This window comes from Mirounga angustirostris, unplaced genomic scaffold (assembly GCF_029215605.1).
Source record: "Mirounga angustirostris isolate CCGP_5_RB_7025 unplaced genomic scaffold, mMirAng1.0.hap1 SCAF_5, whole genome shotgun sequence".
NCBI lineage: Eukaryota > Metazoa > Chordata > Mammalia > Carnivora > Phocidae > Mirounga > Mirounga angustirostris.
In genome coordinates, this window is record NW_026991713.1 from 145,476,021 (window position 1) to 145,499,632 (window position 23,612).

General features: G+C 41.7%; 1 protein-coding gene across 7 annotated transcripts in view; it reads left to right on the forward strand.

The window, feature by feature from the left end:
* RBFOX1 (RNA binding fox-1 homolog 1) overlaps positions 1–23,612 on the forward strand; it is a 335,670-nt gene that overhangs the window by 27,785 nt on the left and 284,273 nt on the right. The gene's annotated exons all lie outside the window — the stretch shown is intronic.

Genomic DNA, 23,612 nt, shown 5'->3' on the forward strand with positions numbered 1-23,612 from the left:
TCATGTTTGTAGGTGTGATGGAAGAGTGGAACAGCCAGTCAGCTTTGGAACTCCTGAGTCCTATTTGCAGCCCACATCTTTTCAAAGCATTTTAAAGATTAAAAAGCACCTTTCAAGGTCTGTTGATAATTGTGGGGTTCAGGGGTCTCCCCCAGCTTACATTTGATGAGCTGTTGTCTGTACATCACGGGTAAGGGATGAGACAGGCTGGTGGCTTCCCCATTTTTGGAGTGCTCGGCTGCCAGAAAAGAAAGAGCCCTTTTAAGTGTGAGATCTGTTTATCTCATAATTACTATGGAGAAGAGGCCTCAGAATTAAATGCAGGTTATTGAATTTGCCATTTTTAATAGAAAAAAAATTGACTACATTGTGGTGCTAATTCATAGACCGTGAGATGCCCATGGTTTTTGCATTCACCACTTCAGTGGGCCTCTTTCTTGGTAGTATCGGGTTGGGTTCCTTGGTTTCAAGTACTAGCCATGTACTTTGATTACCTTAGGCAAGAGAACATTTGTTGAGTAGATATTAAGGAGCTCACAGAGTTGACCAGAAGGCTGGAGATAGGGGCCTAGGGCAGATGCCAGGAGGACTGTTCCACCATCGGGAGCTAGTTCTAGAATGAATGCCCTTTCTTTTATCTAAATGACCCTGCAGTCCTTTCTTCTATCATTACATCTCTCTAGTTGAAATTCTAAGTCTTAAGAGAGAGAATATGTGCTGGTTGTGTTCTTGCCCTGAGAGAATCCCTCGGAAAAAGTCTTTGCAACTCCCATAGTAAGAACACCATATTTGTTTTTCCCACGTATAATTGAGGAAGACGCAATTTATGTAAAAGGATATCAAGAAACTGTTCGAAAGGTACAGGATACCACAGGATGCAGGTAAAGGATACTACGGAATATGCCTGTCAGATGGCAAGCATTCTGATCCTTACTACATTAGAAGAGACCTGCAATGATCAGAATGACTTCTGTGGGGTATATATAATATGTAAATAATATAGTATGTCTATCTATCTATCTCAGTGTGACACATGTACAATCTCATGATGGATTGTGTTTCAAGACTAGTGTCATGAGTACAAGGGACCCCTTTTCCTCTTTGTAATCATAAACATCTTTGTGAGATATAAATGTCACCAGAGACCAGAGAAACAGATGAAACACTCCACAAGGTAATAAATATGTGAAGGACCTTGCCAGATCTGTGTAGCAAGGAAGAATTTAAAGTATATCCAAGACTGAGAATCTAAATTGCGACTTGGCCTTTTTATAGTCTCAATTCATGTACCAAACCTTAGTTGCCGTGGGTAGGCGGGGCCAGAGGACCTTGCTGGTTGTTAATGTTGAATTTCCGCATTAAAATTCTTTTAGCGCAGTGATTCTTAGCTGAGAGCAATTTTCCCCACAGGAGACACTGTTGGTAGTTACAACTGGAGGTGGGGGGGTGCTACTTGCGTCTGGTGGGTGGAGGCCAGGGATGCTGGTAAACATCTTACAGCACACGGACAACCTCCCACAATAAAGAACGACAGCACCCAAAATATCAACAGCACAGACCGAATAAGCCCTGTTTTAATGTAGGAGACATAAATGCCACTCGGATCAACTTATGCAAAGCAGTGACTCTGTTGGGAGGTCACAGATGTGTCTCCTATGATTATGGCCAAGGCAGCCAGCACTTAGAGAAAATAGGAGAACCCTAAGACTTTCACTTCCACAAACCTGTCTCCTGTGCATGATGGGAAATACGTCCACTAAAAACTACTGAACCTCTCAGTTTTGACTTCCAAGAATGGTTGGATCTTTTCCCTGGTTCCATGTGAGAAACTCCCAGGGAAGATTTTGGTAGGTCAGGTGCTCACCACTGAACCAATCAACTATGGCTTGTGTGCAGGGCTGGGTCAGGTGGCCCCAGCGTGGCCACTGACGCCACTTAAGTATATCGACGTCTTTCCCAGAGGAAATGGGATTATTTTGAGCCAGGCTGCCACTCCCATTGATGCCTGCTTCAATTGCATTGTCCTTTATTGCCAGGACACTTGTAAATCCGATGTTGTTTCCAGCAGAGCTGTGTCAGAGAATGTCACTTAGACATTGCCAGGTTGTTGAGCACCTTGGCCGAAAATCACAAAGGCATATAGGCACCTAGAGAGGAAATGACGTCCATGTGTGTTTCAAGGAAGCCAGACCCTGACTGACATTTATTGTGAGATTGCTGACCAGCTTGGGCCTTGAAAAATCATCTGGCCCAGCCTCTGTCTCCAAGATCTGTGAATCTGTAAACCACAAGCTGATGTTATGCAACCTTAGATGGTTTCTCTCATCTTCCCGGTCTGATCATGGAGGCTGCCTCCCTCGGCCTAACTGTGTTCTATTTGATATGTTTGTTGCAGCCTATTTGAAACTCTGGTCAGTTTCTCAGATGATATTGATAGTGTTTTTTTTTTTTTCCACTTAGATGAAATTTGTCAAGCCTGCATTGTGCTAAGCCCTATTAAAATGGTGCCAGAGACCCAATTACGGCAGCTACAAAGGCATTCACGAGTAAGCACAGAAAAACACATAAAGGGATTAAAGATCAAAAATCGGATTCTAGTGAAAGTACATTAGGAGACATCAGGCAGAGAAACATGAAAGAATTAGAATATGAAGAACAAAGCCACATAGAGCTTTTTGGATATCCTTACTTCTCACCCCCCAAAATCATTTAATTTTGAGCATGTTTACTCTTTTAAAAATGAAATGAAATGATCGATTGTACTTTTGTCAGGTGGATGTGTTTTTAAAGTCTGGAGTGAAATGAATTGCAGATGGGTTTTCTGGCTTGATCCTTTTTTTCTCCTCCTGGTCTTAGACAATCTGGTGTTGGTGAATCATGAGATCGCTGCTAGTGAGCACAGCTCCCCGAGTCTATGGAGGCGCTCCGGGGCGGGGTGGGGTTGGCGGCTACGCCCTGGGGAGTGCTGGAGGCCCCCAGCATCCATTTGCAGGGAAGAAGCAACAGGGGGGAGGGGGGCCATTTGGGATTTGCCGTTTTGAGATATGGCCTTATCTTCAGTTGTTAGCCATCATCTAGCTGGCCCTGAAGAAGTCTGTCACCACAGAGCTGGGCGGAAACCAGTGGAAATCAGTCACTGTGGCAAGCTTTTACCCTGGGGGCTCTCCTTCCAGTGGATTCTCTTGACAAATCCTCTCCAAATGTTTGACTTACCCTCACTTGCTTGAAAAGAAAATACATGACCTCATACTAAGAAGAGATTCTTCCACCTATATCATTACAAAGTATCTTTTCCGGGTTTGCACAGTAGGGGCAATGAGAGGTGGAAATCCACTCAGCTTGCAATAGTCTCCAACCCCAGACTCAGATGCCCACATAATTCCACATCAGTACATCAGTTGGGACGACGGGGACCATGGAGAAGCAGAGAACAAATGTCCCCTCACATATGTTCCAGCTAAAATAACATCTTCTACTTAACTATAGTTTTTTTTTTTTTTCCCCATGTAGTAATACAGGCTGTGTTACCAGATTTTCTGATATATATCAAAAGAAACTAAAAAAGAATCCAGATTTCTATGGGACTAGTCATCTGATTTTCAAATAGCAGCTAATTTAAACATGTACATTTGCATATGTGTACATCTATATGCACACACATATATACTATACAAATCACATGTAACTTTACATGTATATACACATACATACACATTACACATAACCAAGCATATCATTAACTGAAGCGTCATCAGTTTCATAATCTCTACTTTAAAGAGAAAAGGAAGGTCATAAATATTTCCCAAACTAGTGTTCCATTCCATGAGTGTTTCTTTTTTTTTTTACCCCCATTTATCTTGAAAAGCCCCATTTTGGAAAGCTTAAGCATTACCAGGAGACCAGCATCACTGATCAACAAAAGTCTTTATATACTTTAAAAGGTTTCATGAAGATGTCAAAACACCATTAACTTTAATTCTCTTTATTTTAAAATGGAACAAATGTCCTAGTATAGTTTAGGGGATTGATGGTAAGCAGAGAAGTTATCTCTTGGACTGTTATCCTCAGATTAAGCCAACAAAGAAAGGGCATTTCAATGACGCAGGAAATTTTGCCCATCCTTTATGGAACAGGAAGGATGGTGAATCTTTCTCCTTTCCAACATAAAGAGATTGGAGCTGAGAAGGAAGTGCCAGGTGATCCTTCTAGGTCATGCGTTATTTATCTGGCAGTCCTCCATCTGCTCATTTAATAAAGCCACCCTACTAGTCCTCATCTTTGAAAGGCCTTTCCTCACATATATGAGGGCTTATGAGCATTCAGTGAAGTGACAACATTTGTGAAAATCTAAAGTGGTTCTGTTCAGAATGGCAGCCGCTAGCCATGTGTAGCCGAGTACATTGAAATTATTGAAATTAAATCAAATTTTAAAATTCAGTTCCTTAGTCACATTTATCACATTTTAAGTGGTTAATCGCCACACATGGCTAGTGGTTACCATACTGCATAGCACAGACATAAATATTTCCAGCACTCCAGAAGGTTCTGCTGGTGAGCTCTGATTATACCAGCCGGTAGCGTGTGGTGATAATTTTAGGGAATCAACGAGGGTCTTACCCTCAGAGCAATAGGCCAGACAGACATAGGTTGAAATTCACAACACCAACTTGACATCAGGCTGGCCATTACATCTCTCTGAGTCACGGTTTCCTCACCAACACACAGAGATATTTTCATACCTTCACTGGGATTCATACAGGGGAAGTTGTGAGATTTGGTGTCAGATCTAGGTTTAAATCCTAGTCCTCCTTCTAATTTGCCTTATGACTTTGTCAGGTTGCTTCAAGTTGAGTCTTCTCATCTTTGTAAAATGAGGATAAATGAATGTTGTCGTGAAAATGTGGGGGATAATACAATGAGTCCATGTATCAGCAATGCAGAACCCGTGTCTTTGAGCCCCCCCATCTGAAAATTATCGATATTTCAGTAATGCTGTACCCCTTCCCTCTCAAGATTTCAAAAATAAATTTCTCCTGGAAGCATCTAATTAGCCCATGAGCTGAGGTGGACGTAACTACTATGAGAGCAGACCATAACACTACTTAATTCTCTTGAGTCCAGCGACCTCATTTGGCAGCCCTCCTCCACCAATTACTAGTTGTTCAGCTTTAGGCAACGTAATTTCCCTGTAAGACTCAGGTCATGGTGAAGAGCTAATGAAAGAAGAACTTTACAGGGCAAGCGCTCCCTAAAAATAACAAGGTAATACAATGACCAATTATTAATAATAGCAATAGAGTAAACTAATAAGCTCCCTTGATGATGAAGAAAATTGTGTGGTGCCAGTAGAAGTGATAACGAGGGTGGAAGAGAAAGGAAAAGGGAAGGTGGAGGGATGTTTTCACAACTCACGGATGAATTGGGGGACCCACGGTAGAGTTGTTCCCGTGCCACCCACCCATTCCTGGTCCCAACCTTAAAAAGCCAACGCAGGCAAATGAAGAGAATCCGTAACGCTCCCTGAGCTCTGAAAGGCTGACAGGGCCACCCCAGGAAGCCCAGAGCACCCTTCTTGCAAGCCTCTTGCAGCTTCCCTGCAAAGTGGAGGCCTGAGCGAGAAGCAAAGGCGGACAGATGGTGTCCCGCAGACCCCCTCCAGCACTTTCATCTCCTCTCTCACTATTAATTCATCTGTTTGGATGGATATGTTCACGCATGGAACCAAGATGAATAATAATGAGGTTTTTAATAACTCCCTACATTTGCATTCCTAGTTACTCTTTACATGGTTCTAGCTGATTAAAATGAATCATTTACATAATTAACATATGGTTATAGTGTTGGCTTTAATATGCTGATTATCTCAATACTTTTGTCTGGAGTCAATTGGATTCAAACTGTAACAATTGTTTGAAGTGAGACTAGTTTATTCCTGGGAGGCTAGGGAGATGTTTGCCGTGGTGCCCGATTAGCAACCACACGACTCTCCAAGAAGTTTGTTTTATTTCTGTTCCCGTAATGTGACTGGAAAATACGTAAATGATAATAAAAGTTGCAATAATCATGAAAGCTGCCATGTATTCTGGGACCAGGGCTTTCATTTCCATTAGCTCAAATTCTTGCAGCTGCCCTGCAAAGTAGACAGTATTATCCCCATTTTACAGAAGCAGAAACTGAGGTCACAGGCGTTTAAGGGACTTGCCTGGAGCCACAGTATATGAGAGCTATGAGCGATGCTAGGTCTTCTTCATCCCCGAATCCACCATTTTTCGTGACTCTGTCATGGTCTCTCAACCTTCACACCATTGACATCTTAGCCAGAAAATGATATCGTGGGGTGGCGGGGGAGAGGCTTACCTGTGTGTTATAGGACTTCTAGAAGTGTCCCTGGCCTCTGCCCTCCAGGTGCCAGCAGAAACTCTTCCCCTGGTTGTGACAACCAGAATATCTCCAGACATTGCCAGGTGTCCCCTGGGCGGCAAAATTGCCCTTAGTTGAGAACTACTGTTCTAGGTTACCTCCTTTCCTTCTATTAAGACAGAATACTACTGAGCAAATGTGTCGTCTAGGATGGTTGACTGGTGACGAGTAACTAGCTGTGTCTCACTATAGTACCTGGTGCTGCAACCATATTTGGCTCTTCCGAGGTAGATTGTGTCGCGTGCAACCCACGGATCCTATTCCGAGTCTTCCTTTTTTTTTTTTTTTTTTTAATTTTATTTTATCTTACTATGTTATGTTAGTCACCATAATACATCATTAGTTTTTGATGTAGTGATCCACGATTCATTCCAATTATATCACACATCTTCATTTTCATCAACTCTTGTAAGTTCTCTCTCTGTCTCTGTCTGTCTGTCTGTCTCTCTCTCTCTAACTTCTCTAAAGGGCATGCTTGGTATTTTCAGATGCGCCGCTTTGCCGAGTTCATAGCATGAATTTCAGGGTACCATTTTCTCATTAGCAGACCCTGGGCATGGCCGCCATCAGCTATGATCTGATTATCCTGCTAGTTCACATTGAATTTGAAAGGGAATTGTGAGGGACTGGCCAATTTTCCTGTTTAGGTACCTGAGGTTTTGGAATGTGAATGCTTTCTGAACATTCATGCATATTTCAAACACATTTTGGCTAATTGCATGACTGTTGTCCACAATTAGTCTGTGGTAGGCATGATTAATTGCAAAGAACACTGACATTTATGCATAAAATGCTTGAGGTCAAAAAGAAATGGAGAGAAGTGGTGGCTACAGCCGTGGTGAGTGGAATACTAATGCACGGTGACCCCAGAAGCAAACCCCCAAAAGGGGGATCTCTGCCTCAGCAGGGGAGATATTTCATCCGGACAGATGTCTCTGTATTTTTGACTTGCGTGTATTTCGTTCTCCTCTCCTTCACAACCCTTCAGCTTTATGCAGGTTTTCAGAAGCCTTTCTGATGTTTTAATAAATGCCAAGGCCTGCCTTGTCCCTCTCCCTCTGCCCTTCACCAGCCCAGATCACACTCCACCACCTGAAGATCATAATTTGCTTCTTTAACATAATATTTATGTGTTACATGTTTTCCATGAAGAATCAAGAAGCAAACAAATGGGCCACAATCCCACCATCCTGACCAACCAGTAAGCATTTTGTATGCTTAAATTAAAGAGATACATGCCCACGATTAATCCTTCAAATGGCACCAACTCCAGAAAAAAAAAAAAAAAAAAGCATAATAAGTCCCTTTTCTGGATCTCAGTTCTAACTAAAGCTAATCATCAGTGGCTTTTTGTATAGACCCGTTGGGGGTGGGGGCAGGACACAACATGTATACATATGTACATATATAACATGTATGTGTATGTACAGATTTATTTTCACACACAAAAAAATCAAACTATATGCCCTGTTTTCCTTTTACCTTGCTTTAATTTACTTACTGTACCCTAGAGAGTTTCTCATATTAGCACACACCGGTTCCTGTCACTCCTTCCATTGTCCCCCTTTCTATGCCCAGAACATACCTTGTTTAATCAGTTCCCTGAACGGACTCTTTGTCCTATTACACACATTAATACCATGCATATGCACACTGAGTTATCTGTGGCGGTAGAGATAAGTAAATGAAACATACGGACCTTGGCTAAGGTTTTTTTACAGGCATGTTAATTTCCTGCGTAATGTGATTCTTGGGTCAAAAGTTAGTGTCCCATATCTACTTTGTAAAGATCTGACTCAAAACTCACCTCCTACTATATATAGTGCTACCCACTTTATATCACTTTCTCACCATTGGCACAGACATCCTATTTTAAGGTATATGGAAAGAAAGAAAAAAAAAACTGCATTTATTGAGCATCCGTTATTCAGAGATTTATTTGTCCTTGCCTTGACCTCTGACTGTGTTCGCTGCAGGGTGTTAAAGACAGGACCTCAGCGCTGAGTCACATGAGGACGAGTAACCACTTTGTATGCCGGTCCCATGATGCAGGGATCAGGCAGGTGCTAACTGATTCAAAAGGAGCAGTATTTCCTCTCCTAAGAGTAAGACAGCTACCGAGTCTGTGTCAGTTATATAATATGTGCCTTTATAATAATGTTTTGCTCAATATTTCCCTCTTTGTTTTGCTGTCAAAGCGAGAGTGTAAGTCTCTGGAGGGCAGGGACCATATACTGAAAGAGAATTCACAATTTTGGACCAACCCTGATTGATCAGTAGGGGCTGCATGGAACTTTGGAGAAGGATCGTGTGTGACCCAGGAAGGAAGTAGTTTATGATCGGTTGGCGATGTCTGCTGAATAGAGGCCCTGAATAGAGGAAGGACAGCCTGCAAACAAGGCATTCTTGTTCCATCCTTCTGTAATAAATGAAGGTTATTTACTATGGTTGTTTGGGGTTTACAGAAAACATTTATCAACACCTGAAAGCAACTTTTTGGGAAAAGGAGAAGAGAGAGAGAGGGGGAAGGAGAGAACAGAAAATTCTACTCAAAAATATGAAGACTATCCTGCGTTGAGGTTGACCCTCATTTTAGCTTTTCTATATTTTTCAAAATGTACTACGGGGAACCTGTGTTATATCTGAAATTAGAAAAACAAGACCAGAGTTAAGTGTTAGGATAAAAGAAAATAAACTGAAGATGGTCTTAAAGCCACCGTGGGAGATTCAGAGACATAAACACCCCGGGGTGGGTCTTTGCAAGGCAGTTCTGCATTGTGCTGCATTTTCTTGGTTTTGTGGGACCACTGAGTGATGCGCAGAATGGATGGTGTTAATCTCCAGCCCCTTTGTAATAAATGCCAGACTGTGAACAGAAGATGGCCAAAAGACAGTGCCCCGGCAAACCTTAATCTTTAATAAGGTGCACAGCCAGTCTATAACTGTTAGAGAATGACAGAGGAACTGGGCCTCCTGCTTTCCTGCCTGCAATGAGAAACGGGGTCTGACCCGCATGGGTTGCAGGAGCCCAGACCTTTGCTCTGATCTGGGAAGAAGCCGGGAGGCTCCACACTTTGGGGCCTCAACAGAGTCAGAGCGTGGCTTGTGTGGAGGAAGCAGACATCTTTTAAAGAGGCTCAGCTTCCTGTGAGATGGAATTCAGGTACATTCTGATTCTACTCAACTCTTGGCTTGTAACTTAGGCCCCCAGTAGCAGCCCTTTGCAATGAAACTATATCACTTTTGAAGCTTAGCAGATGGGAATTGTCATAAATGATATTTTAGTCACAGATATGAGCCATAAAACTTGAAAGATAAAGTATCTTTCTGAGACACACATGGAGAGGCAGATACACGTGCAGACACGACATGAGCTTCTCTGCTGCTCCGAAGGAGTGAAGAGAAGGGGCACAGCTTGGCATCGTACTGTGGCATTGGGGTTTGCGGGCAGTACGGAGCCCTGGAGACAATGTGGAGCCTGGGTCTGGGGGGACAGACGAAGCTGGGTTTCAGTATGGGTTTAAACATTTACCATCCTCTGGAATCCTATTTCTTACCTTTTTTAAAACCCCAGTGTTTTCCCTCTAAAAGGGGAATGATGGCCTGTCCTTCATTAGGTGCTTCTGAGAATTAACTTGGCACATTGTTTGACACAGTATAGATCACATCAAATACCCCTGGTGGTCTTCCGTACAATATTCCCCTCAAATGGATGTGCTGCTTATTCCTAGTTATGCTGGATTATTCTGCTGAGTTGAATAATTCATTAGGGCTTGGGTTCCGAGATAGGGCGCAACTGTATCCAGCAGACTCTAGCCTTAAGCCAATATGTATATTAATGCTTTTTACTCAAGGAATATACCTGACTCTTACTGACCCTAATCCCACCTCCACATGATTGCTATAACATTAACCTGACAGGAAGATTAGTTTGCATGGGATGAAGGGGCAATTGTCACGTCCAAACCTGAATTAAAAGAAAAAAAAAAAATAATAGAAACTGTGGGAATCTTCTAGAAATACCTAAAAAATTCCCTCTTTTGTCTCCAACATATATGTAATCATGCTCTTTTGCTCCCGGAAATTTTTTTCACGGCTTTGTTTGCACAGTATCAACTATCCTGGTGATCTATATAGTTATTGCCATGAAGTTTTGCCCATCTGATCTCAGACAACTGGGAATTTTGAAGTAGTGGGATGATTACATTCTTTTCATTTCATCCAAATTGCATCCCCTCCATAACCTGCCAGGACTTGAATTTGAAGGCCCTGGCAAGCACGAATCTAAATGTAGCTTGGGGTAACTTAAATTAACACGTACAACATATGTACTAGTGGGAGATGGTCTCAAGTTATGCCCATCTCTCTCTCTTAGAATGGATACGCATATGTGTGTGTGTGAGAAGGAACATTTTCGGTTCCTACTATGTTTCAGGCATCGTGCCAGACATTTTGCATGTATTATCCTATTTAATCTTTTCAATAACCTTGGGAGATTAATATCATTATCCATACCCAAGGATAAAGACACTGAAGCTCAGAGAAGTAAAATTGCTTCTGTGGCCAAATTGCTAACTACTCAATCATCAAGTCAATATTCAAAGCCAGCACTGCTTCATTCCAAAGCTTGACGTCTTTCTACTATTGTATCCTATCAGGCTCAGGATATTATGAGCCTAAAATATTTTTAATTCTGATAATAACGGCAATTTGATTTTTTAGGGTAAATTACAGTGGAATATCCAGGAGCCCCATTTTGCTGGTAAGAGTACAAGAATGACTTCAGTGGCCGTTGAATCCCTACCACATAAAAGCAAGACCCGTATTGAGCTTCCCTAGGGTGCAAGTTTCCTCTAGAGTCGGACGTCCTTAGTGTGCTCATCCATTCTTGTATGGATCTGACAAAGGTGTCAGTTTAGACCCTTCTTGGTCCCCCATTCCCCCCCGAGGTGAAAAGGCATCTAGCATAAACAGTAACTAAAATTCATTCTGGGTTACAATTCTGCATTCCTTGTGGATCTGGTAAAGTTTGTCCTGAGAGCATCTTACCTACAAATACATGGAGCGACAAATAATATGAATGGTTCCCTTCTCCCTTCCTCTTTTACTCCTTCACTCTCTCTCCATGCTTTTATGAATTATTTTTAATCTACTTTGGAACTATGAAACGAGCCACATTTTTATCACTATCTAATACCATTTTGGACAAACATTCTCTGATAGAGGTGACATGTGTCCTGGCTTGAAAACAAAGTAAAGGATAAGCATTCAGTAGGTAGGGCCAAGAACCAGAGCTATCAGCTGGCAATCTGTTCATCCGACAGTCAGGGCCCCAATGCCTTAGGCTCACTAATGAAGTTTGGTTTTATTTTTCATTGTTGTAAAAAAGTGCATTGCAAAAAAAATGGGATGCATGTTTCTAAAGCACTTTTCGAAAAACAATGTGAGATAATGCAAATATTCAGTAAGCAAGCAATCTGTGTGTGTGTGTATGTATATGTGTATTTGTGTGTGTGATTCTACATTCTACTCCAAGTTGTCAAGAAATACACCCAGGTGATTTGGTAAAACAAAAACTGTTTTAGACAAAATTCAAATAAACTGAGCATCATATTGGTATTTATTTACTGGCTTTTAATGCTATTATATATTAGCAACCCAGCTTCATTAAAATTCCTCGAATGTGTTCTCTGTGAAATCATTTTATTTCAAATCATTAATATATGGCTCAACACACCATCCCCTTTGAGGTGACCCGGGACTTCCATCCCCATTTTACAGATGAGTATGAGAGATAAGAACAGGTTAAGTGATTTTTGCCTGAGGTCAAACATGCCTGGAGAAGATTAGGAATTGGTGAGTGCCCGCCACAGTGCTCTGTCTGCGATAAGTCCCTAAATTCAAATTTTCCAACCTCAGAATTTTCTGGGTTAGACCTCTAGCTGACTACCATGGGACGTAATGTTATGTAATTAATTACAGCTATAATTACCTTGGTTTCTGGGTCATTTAAAGATCATCGGTGCATTTTGTTTTCACGGTTCTTGCAGCAAAGGAAATTTTTTTTTGAAGTACAGGTATAATTAATCCAGTTTTTAGGCTCTTAAATAACAAGAAAGTTAAAACATCAATGCAGAGACTGACTTCATCTTCGCCCAGGTGCCTTGCAAGAGGGAGTGTGCAGTCATTGAAGGCAGTACTTCTGTCTCTTGGAATATAAAACTTCCCTACTGGAGTCTGAGCCCCCAGCAGGGCCCAGGAGCAAGGAGGGCCCAGGAGCAAGGAGGCCCCGGCATAGACACATGTGTTGTATGAAAGACCAGCCCAGTCTATGAAGTAGACCTAGATAGGATTCCTTCAGGCCTCCTGTGATCACTTACAGCAGTGATTGCCAGAGGTCCTTATAAAGGTTTCTACAGAAGTAATGAAAGACGTAAAATGTTTAAAGCGAAAGCACTTTCAAATTCTACTTTTCTTTTAATGAAGGTAATCTAGGGGGTGCCTGGGTGGCTCAGTCATTAAGTCAGGTCATGATCCCAGGGTCCTGGGATCGAGCCCCACCTCAGGCTCCCTGCTCTGTGGGAAGCCTGCTTCTCCCTCTCCCACTCCCCCTGCTTGTGTTCCCTTTCTCTGTCTGTGTCTCTCTCTGTCAAATAAATAAATAAAGTCTTAAAAAAAAAATTAATGAAGGTAATCTAATACTCAGGGAATTATCTTTTTACACCAGCTTAAATGTTAAAAAAAAAATGTGACTTAGTTTTACTTCACTCATGGACTTTTTCTCAATATGGAGTGATTTCAGTCACCTCTGTAGGCTCCTGGGGCTAAGGATATTGGGGCACCAGGAGACAATATCACACAAGGGAGGGGGAAGCATGCATTTGCAGGCTGAACCAATCACCAGACATCTCATTCGGAAAGAACTGGGCCTGTTTGCATTCCTTGTGTGTCACTGTGGGTGTTACACAGAAAATTTCTGAGAAATCATTTCATCATTAAGGTATATTGAATAGGAAGTTGTGCTTGCAAATCAATCATTTGGGGAAAAATACTACAGTAACAGCCTAGGAAGGACCTAATGAACCCCTCTGCTCTGGAATCCATATTTGCAAAGTGGGAAAAGCGTTTTCAAATTGTGGCATTCTTCTTTATCAGGAGAACTTTAGAGCAATTAGATGTATGAAAGGCAATTCATTAATTTATTTGTATCCTTATTAATTAATCCCATGCACATTTATTGAGAGCCTCTCTGTGCTCTAGGAGCTATCTCAGGCACCAGGGACCCAGTGTGAATAATAAATCCAGGTTCTGCTCCCAGGGAACTTAAATCTGGGGAGAGAGAGACAGAAGGGAACAGAGAGTAACAGGGGCAGTGCAGAGAAATACAAGCAAGTGACAAAAGAGTAGGCAGGGAATTGATGCTTCTTGAGTTTGGAGAGTCTGGAAAGATCTAAGAATGTGACATTTCAGCTGAGACGTGAAGGTCGAAGAAGGAGCCAAGCAGGTGAACATGTGGAGGAAGAGCATTCTAGGTTAGAGGGAACAGAATATGCCGAGTTTCTGAAGTTGGAAAAAGCTTGATATGTCTGTAGAGGAGGAAAGAGGCTTGGATGGCCAGAGGATTTGGGTTCAGAGGTTCAGACAGAGGTGGTAGGAAAAAAGACTGAGAAGTAGGTAAGCCAGATGAAGAAGGGTGAGAAGGTAGAACTTTACACAAGGTGAATGCAAAGTTATTATGCCATCTGTAAGGTTTGACGAGTATGCACAGAATATCTCCTGGGAGGTGGGCAGGGAAATGAAGACATGATGACCAGGCTCCCATCTTTCAAGTTCAGAGGCTTAGGGGATGGGAATGTATGTCTAACAGCCATACCTTGAAGAGCCAGCTTCACTGAGGAGTCCATGGCAAGGAGGAAGTGTGGGAGTGATGGCCAAGAGCAATTCATTCCAGAACTGCTACTCTTCAGGCCTTCTGAGCTGGCTCATACTTGTGTAACATTTCTGTCTAGAATGATTTTCCAACTGGGTATGGCATTTGTCCCAAGCCAATGGCAGTTCTAATATAGGGATGCACTTAATCTGGAACAAGGTGATGGGAGAAGCATTGGGCTTATTGTCCATCTTCCCTTTCATGAGGAATGCTTAGTAGAAGTTCAGTTTTGACCTCGTTGCTATAGCCTTTTATTTTTCAGCCACTTTCTCTCTCACCAGCATCCAGAAGTCCTCTGATGAGCTCTTGGCTGCTATTCTCAATGGCTGATTGGTATAGCAGGGTATGGACACTGGTGTTGGGTGAGCTGCTACTAATCCAGCCTCATTCCTGGCCATTCTTCTTGCAAGGCATGGAAGACCCTTCCAAAACCAGGGGGATGGTATATTATTTTTGTTAGTTAGTTTTTTTTTTTTTTTCTAAAGACTTATTTATTTCAGAGAAAGAGAACATGAGTGGGAGGGGTAGAGGGAGAGGGAGAAAGAATCTCAAGCAGACTCTGTGCTGAGCAGGGAGCCCGACATGGGGATTGACCCCACGACCCTGAGATCATGACCTGAGCTGAAACCAAGAGTCAGGTGCTTCACTGACTGTGCTACCCAGGCCCCCCAAGATGGTATATTGTTAAGTAGAAGCAGCTATGGGTCAGCATTACCCTGAGAACTAGACAGACATCAGAGGAACAGACAAACCTTGGGAAAATCCCACCATTGACACTTAGAAACTGGTGAACCATGAACTAGGTGTTTACTCTCTGAGCCCAGTGGCCTTATCTGTGAAGTGGGAATATTAACACATATAATATTATCACATGGAAGTGTAGCACGGACTGTGTTCCTGGCATACCATAAGAGATTTAGCTTTCCTATTTCACATAAAACTAAAGAGCTTCCATGATGACTCTGTCTTGCCTCTTCCTATCCACAATGTATCAGGCTGTTTTCAAATAATAAAAGTAACACCTCATTGAGCAAAAGTTTATCATAGCCTAATTGAAGAAATACGAAAACAGAGCCTTGTGGACAGCAGAACACAGCAGAGCCGTGGAAATGAATGAATTGGAGCTATCTGTGCCAAGAAGCATGGCTCTCACCAGTACTACCTTGAGTGAATAATGCAAAGATTGAAAACATGGGATAGTTTTAGTGCTTTATGCCTTTTAGGAATACATGCACATGGAATAAACATATAGAGACAAAAAGGAAAACTCAAACTCCAGAGTATTGATGGCTTGTAGAGATGAGGGACTTACACTTGAGGAGAGGGTTACAGATGGATGATTCAACCACCCTGAAATGTTTTATCACTTAAGCTAGGTAGTACTTACATGGATGCATTGGATGCATCCATGCTTTTATATATACCTCTTGGTATATCTGGACTATATCTGAATTATATCATGGCATATTTTTAAAATAACACATGCTCATAGAAAGTTCTCACCTCGGGCTCCCTTCAAAGGGGCTGAGGTCACTTCTGTGAAATCCAAATGCAAGAGCAAGGGAGCCTTTCTGGGCTGCCACTTCCTTGTTTTCTCTCCCACCCCTTTTCCTTTCCAACGTGTATTATTGCTTTATGACACAAGTAATGCATATAGCTTGTGGGGAAAGTTGTAAAATACAATATGCAATTAGAAAAAAATCAATATCTGAAATAAGTCTTCAAACTCACATGGAAGTAACTCCTACTCTTATTTCTGAAATTCCTGACTTTTTTCCAATGAGGGTACATGCATGTAAAATGTGTACACATTTAAAATACACACACACACACCCCCCATATTCACTGCATAGAACTGTATAAGGTAAAAAAAAAAAGTCTTTCTGTCCCCTTCTCATCCTCCGCTCCTTCACTGCTTAATAATTGTTAGCACATCTTTCCAGATATTTTCTGTGCACATTCAAAACACACACATTTAGAACATACACGCTTCCTTAAAATAACAAGTCATGACTTTATGTCACCACTTAAAAATAGTGTGTAAACCTTTCAGTGTTGTTACATATAAATGATCTTCTTCAATCTAACAACACCTGCCTAGTAATCATATTTCTATGTCCTGTCATTTGCTTAACCAGTTCCCCTATTGATAGACATGTGTATTTAAAAGAAAAAAGGAACAACACCACTCTTTCCAAACCCTGGGCTGCTTTCAAGTCAAATAGAGCAGCCCCAGCTCATGCTGTTGGCCATCTAAATATTTTGTCATCACTAGGACAAAAGCCCAGATGTTTCATTGAGTTGTTTTGGTTTCCATCTGAGTGTTCAGCTGCTATGGAACCACAGCGAGAAATTCATGCTCTGGGGAAAAAAGAGAAATAATAATAATAAAACTTAAAATCTCCAACAAGAACTTCAGATTGAGTGGAAGCAGGGGGCCTCCTCCCTCTTGTCAGCCTCCTCCTCCAAGATGTTAGTGATTTTCAAGAATCACAGGCTTTATAAATGTCATTGCTAAAGTGTGAAGGGGAAAATAGAGAGAAAGAACAGTAGTTTGAATATGGGGTTTTGGATTTCCACACTTCCCATTGGAAAAAGACAGGCATGTCTTTCTTGCGTGAGATGTTGTCTTGGCGTTTTCCCTATCTGACTATTTAACATTTAAGTCAGAGTTCATGTCAACTTTCGGGATGCAATGTCTCATCAAACAAGCCCTGTATTTTGGCTTCCCTTCAGTGAAGGGACGCAGACAGTTCTAGTCACGTGAACTTCTTCCGTGTTAAAATGTTCGTGGAAAGTTCTCACCTCGGGCTCCCTTCAAAGGGGCTGAGGTCACTTCTGTGAAATCCAAATGCAAGAGCAAGGGAGTCTTTCTGGGCTGCCACTTCCTTGTTTTCTCTCCCACCCCTTTTCCTTTCCAACGTGTATTATTGCTTTATGGCACAAGTAATGCATATAGCTTGTGGGGAAAGTTGTAAAATACACTACGCAATTAGAAAAAAATTGATGTCTGAAATAAGTCTTCAGACTCACATCGAAGTAACTCCTACTCTTATTTCTGAAATTCCTGACTTTTTTCCAATGAGGGTACATGCATGTAAAATGTGTAGCTACAAAAATGAGTCTCTACTCCACACATTGTTTGATAACTTTTAATTTAGCCATAAAATGATGTGTAAAAATTATATTGCATTCCATGAAGCTTATTTTTTTTTTTTAGCAGCTTCACAGTATTCTATTGCATGAATGCGCCATCAGTAGAGGATGTAGATTTTGCTATCAATCCCTTTCTTTCTCCTTGCTGTAAGATTATTCAGGGTGGGGGGGTGGGGTTGCTTTTACTATTACTTTTAAAATTTTTATATTATTTAGTAGATAATGGTTTTTCCCTCGTAGGAGAAATGCAGATGTAACACCATGTGGATTTGGGGTTTGCAGATCATGGGCAGTCCACCAATGGCTGTCCCACCAATGACAGGCATGGGTGATTAGATGCTGCATTTGCTGTTTATAGGCGGGTTTCTTAGTCTTGGCAGCACTGACACCTTGGAATGGATAATTCTCTGTTGTGGGTGGCTGTCCTGTGCTCTGTTGAGTGTTGGAACAGCATCTGTGGCCCTTTACCCACCAGATGACATTTGTACTGCCCCCTCTATTGTGACACCCCAAAATGCCTCCAGACATTGCTAAATGTCTGGGGCGGGGGCGAGGGGCAACCCTGTCTCCCTCCTGTCCCCACTTTGAGAACCACTGTTTTAAGTGACTGGGTTCTTAAGTTGTCTGAAGGATGATTTTTATCTTGTAGCATTTGTAAATCAGTTGGAAGTTGTTCCTGGATTAGTGCCTAAAATAAATTCCAACCTATTCTGAGAAAACAATATATTTGAGTAGGGACTAATTACCTCTTTTTTATTTCAAGTGACAAAAGCCAATATATCACACTTAGCCACTATGAAGACTCCATTTCAGTAAACTAATTAAACTAATCCTATCTCAACTCATTATTCTCAGTCCCACTAAATATTTTAACACTCTAGATTTATTTCATTACATAAATTATATCATACTTAAAGCTATGCACAGCCCTCAAGAGTTTATTTTGGACTTTTAAAATGTGACTTTAAGCTTTATCTGGAATGCATATTTTTCATATCTTTCCTAGCTAATTATTCACCTTAATTATGACTAATTATTGAAAATGATATAGTACTTTAATTAAATGAAAGTGCTTGCCTTCTTGTTAGCACTTATTAAACACTGACAACATTACGAAGATAATGCAGCGCAGGAAACGGCATAACTCACCGAATTGATTCCATTTTCTTGCTGCAAGCTGATGTAGATGCACATTTCAAGAGACTGATTAATGCACAAGATGGCAAGAAAAGTGTTTTTCATAGTTAAAAGGAATTAAAGTCTGTGTCCATCCTGGATTCATTTTCTAACAGAGGATCGCCGCATAATTAAAACGTTAATACACATCCCTCTATTTGTACTTACGTTCCAAAGCCAGCATACATTAAATAGAAATTTAGCCCAAGTGCTTCCTGGAGAAGCCAAGAGGAATAATGCCTAAGTACCACTTCAGAGTAAATTGCTCCCTACTTATAGACGTGTAATGCAATTAAATCGAGGAGCTGTAAGCTGCCTAAATCGAGTAAGTTTAGTTTAGATATTTGTCTTTGGACATCTCCCTGTAAAGGGTTCCACGCTGAGGAGAAAAGAAGGGACATCTAGCCAATGAGCTGTTCATTAGAGTTGACATATGGTAAGCAAGGCCAGAAAATGCCTGAGGAATAGAGAATTTTCTTGGCTTCTAAAGAAAAAAAAAAAAAATCCAGCATTCAGATTGATCTTAGGATAACCATTGTTAGGTAACATTCCCTCAGATTCTGATTCTAGCAAGCGCTCTTGGTCCAGTTTCTTGTTCTGTGCCTAGTTCAAGAACTAAAAATTGTTATTAAAAAATACAACACCAGCATGCATTTCTTTATAAGGCAATGTAACTTCTCTGCCTGAGACAGAATCAGATCCCCCAGGGGAGAAAAAATTGCTGATGGCAAAACATTAAGTGGCATCATTTTAAGTGTTGGGGGTAATAGACCCTTGACATTGAAATCATCTCTAGAACGGTCTGAGTTTTATGCTAACTGGGGCCAAGGTGCCCACTGCATTAATGCACTTAACTCTTCATCTTTGTGAGTTTTCAGTGAACGTCAGTAAATACTTTCCCTGACACATTTGCCTCATTCTTCTCTGTATCCTATACTCCACACTGCAAATCATCTCATTTTGAGGGCTGAGAATGTGACACCCTCACGATAAAGAAATTTAAGAGCAATACTCAGTATTAATCTGGGATTCTGTTGCACTTCCATTATGTACGTGAAACTCTTTATTCCAGGGATGTTCAGATCCAAAGAAGGGCTTACAAAGTATGTTAGAGTATCCCCAAGTAGGGGAAACATCAGTATAAACAGTGAAAAATATATATGTATATACATATATTATGTATATTTTATAGCAGGAAGAAAGAGGCAGTCATTTGGGTGTTCCTGATAGAAATTCCACTATCAAAATCAAGGGGGAAATATGGCTCAGGCTCAATGTGCACCTGCACATTTGGACCCTTGCAAACACATGGCTGTTCTGTTATTTTTGGTTCCTGAATTTAGACTTGGAACCGAGAACGAAGAGCTGTGTGTTGCATTGGATTTTGGCGTCAGACGTAACTGAGTTTGAACACCCTCTCTGCCACTCCCTGGCTATGGAACCTTGGACTGGGTGGCATCGTTTATCTATCTGTGCCTTATTTCTCCCACAGGAAAATAAATGAGATGAGTCAGAGAGGGACCGTGGAGTGAACGCTCTGTGGGATCTTGCCAGGTTTGGAATTAGTGAAGAGAAAATATGATGAATAAGACAAACCCATACTCACAATGCAGGATTAGAGAGACTTTTGCACATTGAGACTAGAGAAGTCAGAATGATTTTAAGGTTCATGCAACAGGTACTTACTGAATGCCCACCATGCTCAGCCACTGGGGATTTGGTGATAAAAAAAGACAGAATGCTGTTCTCACAGAGATGATATTCTGTTTGGGAGGAGGCGGACAAAAATTACTGTATAAATGAAGAAAATGGTTAATGATGGGTCCTACTAAGGTGATTAAAACAAATCGTGATGTATACTCAAGGAAGGCCCTTAAGAAGAGGTGAAATTTAAGCTGAGCTCCTAATGATAAATCATGCCAAGACAAGGAGGAAGACATTCCAGGAAAAACATCCTCAGAAGGGAGGAATTTGGAGTGTTTGAGAGATCCACAGAGTCCCAGAAAATAGGAGTGGCACGAGAGAGCTCTGGGAAGTAGACAAAGGCCATATGGTGCAGAACTTTGTAAACCATGGTAAGCCAGTTGTGTTTTTTGTGTTTCAATGGCCACTCAGAGGTTTGCATTTCACAAAGATGACTACTATGTGGATCATTGACCAATGGGGTCCAGGAGAGAAGAGTAGGATGGCAGCTAGGAGGCTGTGTAGGACTCTAGGCCAGGGCAGATGGTGACTTGGACTCTGGTGGTCACAAAGTGGACGGCGATGGAAATGATAACATAGTTGTTGAAAAACAGTGGGCAGAGTGTTGGAAACCAACTGGAGGCAGGAGGAAGTGAGTAGAAATGACTCTGAGGCAGTGAGGTTGGGGCCTGGAGATGGTGGTGTCATGAACGTGAATGGAGAAATCATACATGAAGGCAGTGGGAAGAGCCAGAATTGCTTCTCAGATGTTCTAGAAGAAATGTGAAAGGCAGTGGTCATCAACTGAGATGGGAGATAGATTATATGGCAGTTATGTCAGGCAGACGTTGAAACTTGCTGGTTTTCATTCCTAGAGAGAGAGATACAACTGGTAAATGAGACATCAGTAAGTGGGATCATTGTGCTGGGTAGTAGGTGAGTGTCAGACTTTGAGCTTCTAAGTTCTCACCTCTCTCCAAACAAGGCGTGATGAGGGTTCCTGGTACTCTCTGCAGAACTGTACATATGAACCAGGGATCTTGCCATGAAATCCACCAACATTCTCACAAAAAGAGACTTTAGGGATCATGTCTGTCATCATTCAGAGGACACCAGAGCTCAGGAAGGACATGTGACTTGTCTGAGATCACAGAGTGAATTGGGCAAGCCCAGGACCGGGTGCTCTCTCGTACACCACACTGCCTTCTCTCACTGATGCCCTTTGTGTACGGAGGATGGGGGCTGGCTCACCTTGTGTTTCTGAGGGATTCCCTCCCTCCTTGGCCCCCTAGACCTAAATCTTTCACAGCATAGATCCTGGATCACCCTTAAAAAATATACCTAGGATGCTTCCTGTCCCACTCCAGATTGACCAAGTCAGAATCATTAGCCTCTGGAACTAAGGTATCTTCACTTTATGAGGCTCCCCGGATGATTCCAACACCCCTACAAGTATTAAACTGACTTTCTGTCTTTTATAGAGTCCTACAGAGTACCTAGCATAATACCTGATGTAATCTTTGCTCAAAATATGATTGCTTAGTTAATCATTAATTGATTCATCACTAAGTAATCAAATCATTAAAAACAAACCCATCACCCATGACTTCTCTTACATGCTTGCACCATACTAAACTCAGCAGTTACTACCTGTCCTTACCAGGCACACCAATATTCCTCTGTTGTCTCTTCAGAGTGGTGCATTTTAGCACCCCATAGGTCACCACTGACCAAGGTACTTTGGGATATTAACAGAGAAGTGTGTCTTACCACTAAGTACATATTGCATCCATGTTTCCCCTTGCCTGGGTTTGCTCTGAGTTCTGTAAAGCTGTTGACTGGGTATAAGCCATGTCTCATTGAGTTCTGTTGCAGGGCATAGTGCCCACACATTGTATTGGTCTTCATAAGATATCTCAATCAAGGGCCAGTAAATAACTCAAAATTTAAAGGCAATCCAACCAAGGTAGTTTTGACTTCTTATCTCAACACCCCAACTTTCAGTGGTGAATGGTGAAGAATGGTTGAAAGTAATACAGAGAAGAATAGAGAAATTATAGAACCGAGAGAATGTGAAGATTAGAAGGAGGAAGGAGAAACAGACAGGATTTCAACGCTTCTCATAGGACAGACATTGTGCAAAGCACCAGGCATGCATTATCTTGCTAAATTACTATAATAGTCCTATAAAGCATGTTCCGTTATTATCCCCGTTGTAGAGGTAAGAAAACTGAAACCTGAAATTTCAATAATTTGTCCACACACAGCTGATAAAGAAAGGAGCTAGAATCTCTAATTCCAGAGTTGAGACCTTTAGTCGCTACGCCAGTCTCACATGATATTCATTCATATATTCTTTTTTTCTGGATGCATAGATCTACAATAGCTGTCAAAAGTGTGTCTCCCCCAGTCTTGTTTCCTTTCAAAATTGCACATATGCTTGCAGGAAGAGAGTGGCGGGTCGATCCCAAACTGTGAAATAAACACACACCTTGAGAGAGGCTCCTGGAATGGACGGTCAAACACCATGGAAACAGTTAGGTGTTGGGAAGACAGCTGGTACTGCAGAGCCGTCAGCACAGGGTGCCACTAGGAACAGCATCCCCGGCAGCTGCAGGCCACCATGTATCAGCTGCATGCCTCCCAGCAACTTCGAAAATCTCGCAGAGCTCCTCACCTTTTGAATGCTAAAGAGAGCAGAGGGTATGTTGGACTTCACTGTCAGCCGAGGAGATCTCTGGAATCTCTTAATTGTTTTAATGTGTTAATTTCACAAGCTTGGTTTCTGTGTTCTCTTTGACTTCGTGTTTGATGCCGTTGTTGAGGGGATGAAAGCATCCCAGAGTTTAAGAGCACTCTTGTTCTTTAACTGTCATGGGGGAAAAAGCAAACAAATGAAGCAATACACAATATCTTTCTTTTTGTCCCAATAAATCATTCCCATTGCCTTTTATTAAGATCAAGTAAACATAATCAGCATTTACCTTATGAGGAGGGTGATATTTTCAAGACTTAAAAACGCAGCCATCCAGGGACACCTGGGTGGCTCAGTCGGTTAAGCGTGCCTTCAGCTCAGGTCATGATCCCAGGGTCCTGGGATCGAGTCCCGCATCGGGCTCCCTGCTCCGCGGGGAGCCTGCTTCTCCCTCTGCCTCTGTCTCTCTGTCTCTCATGAATAAATAAATAAAATCTTAAAAAACAAAACAAAACAAACAAAAAAACGCAGCCATCTGATCCCAGATTGTAT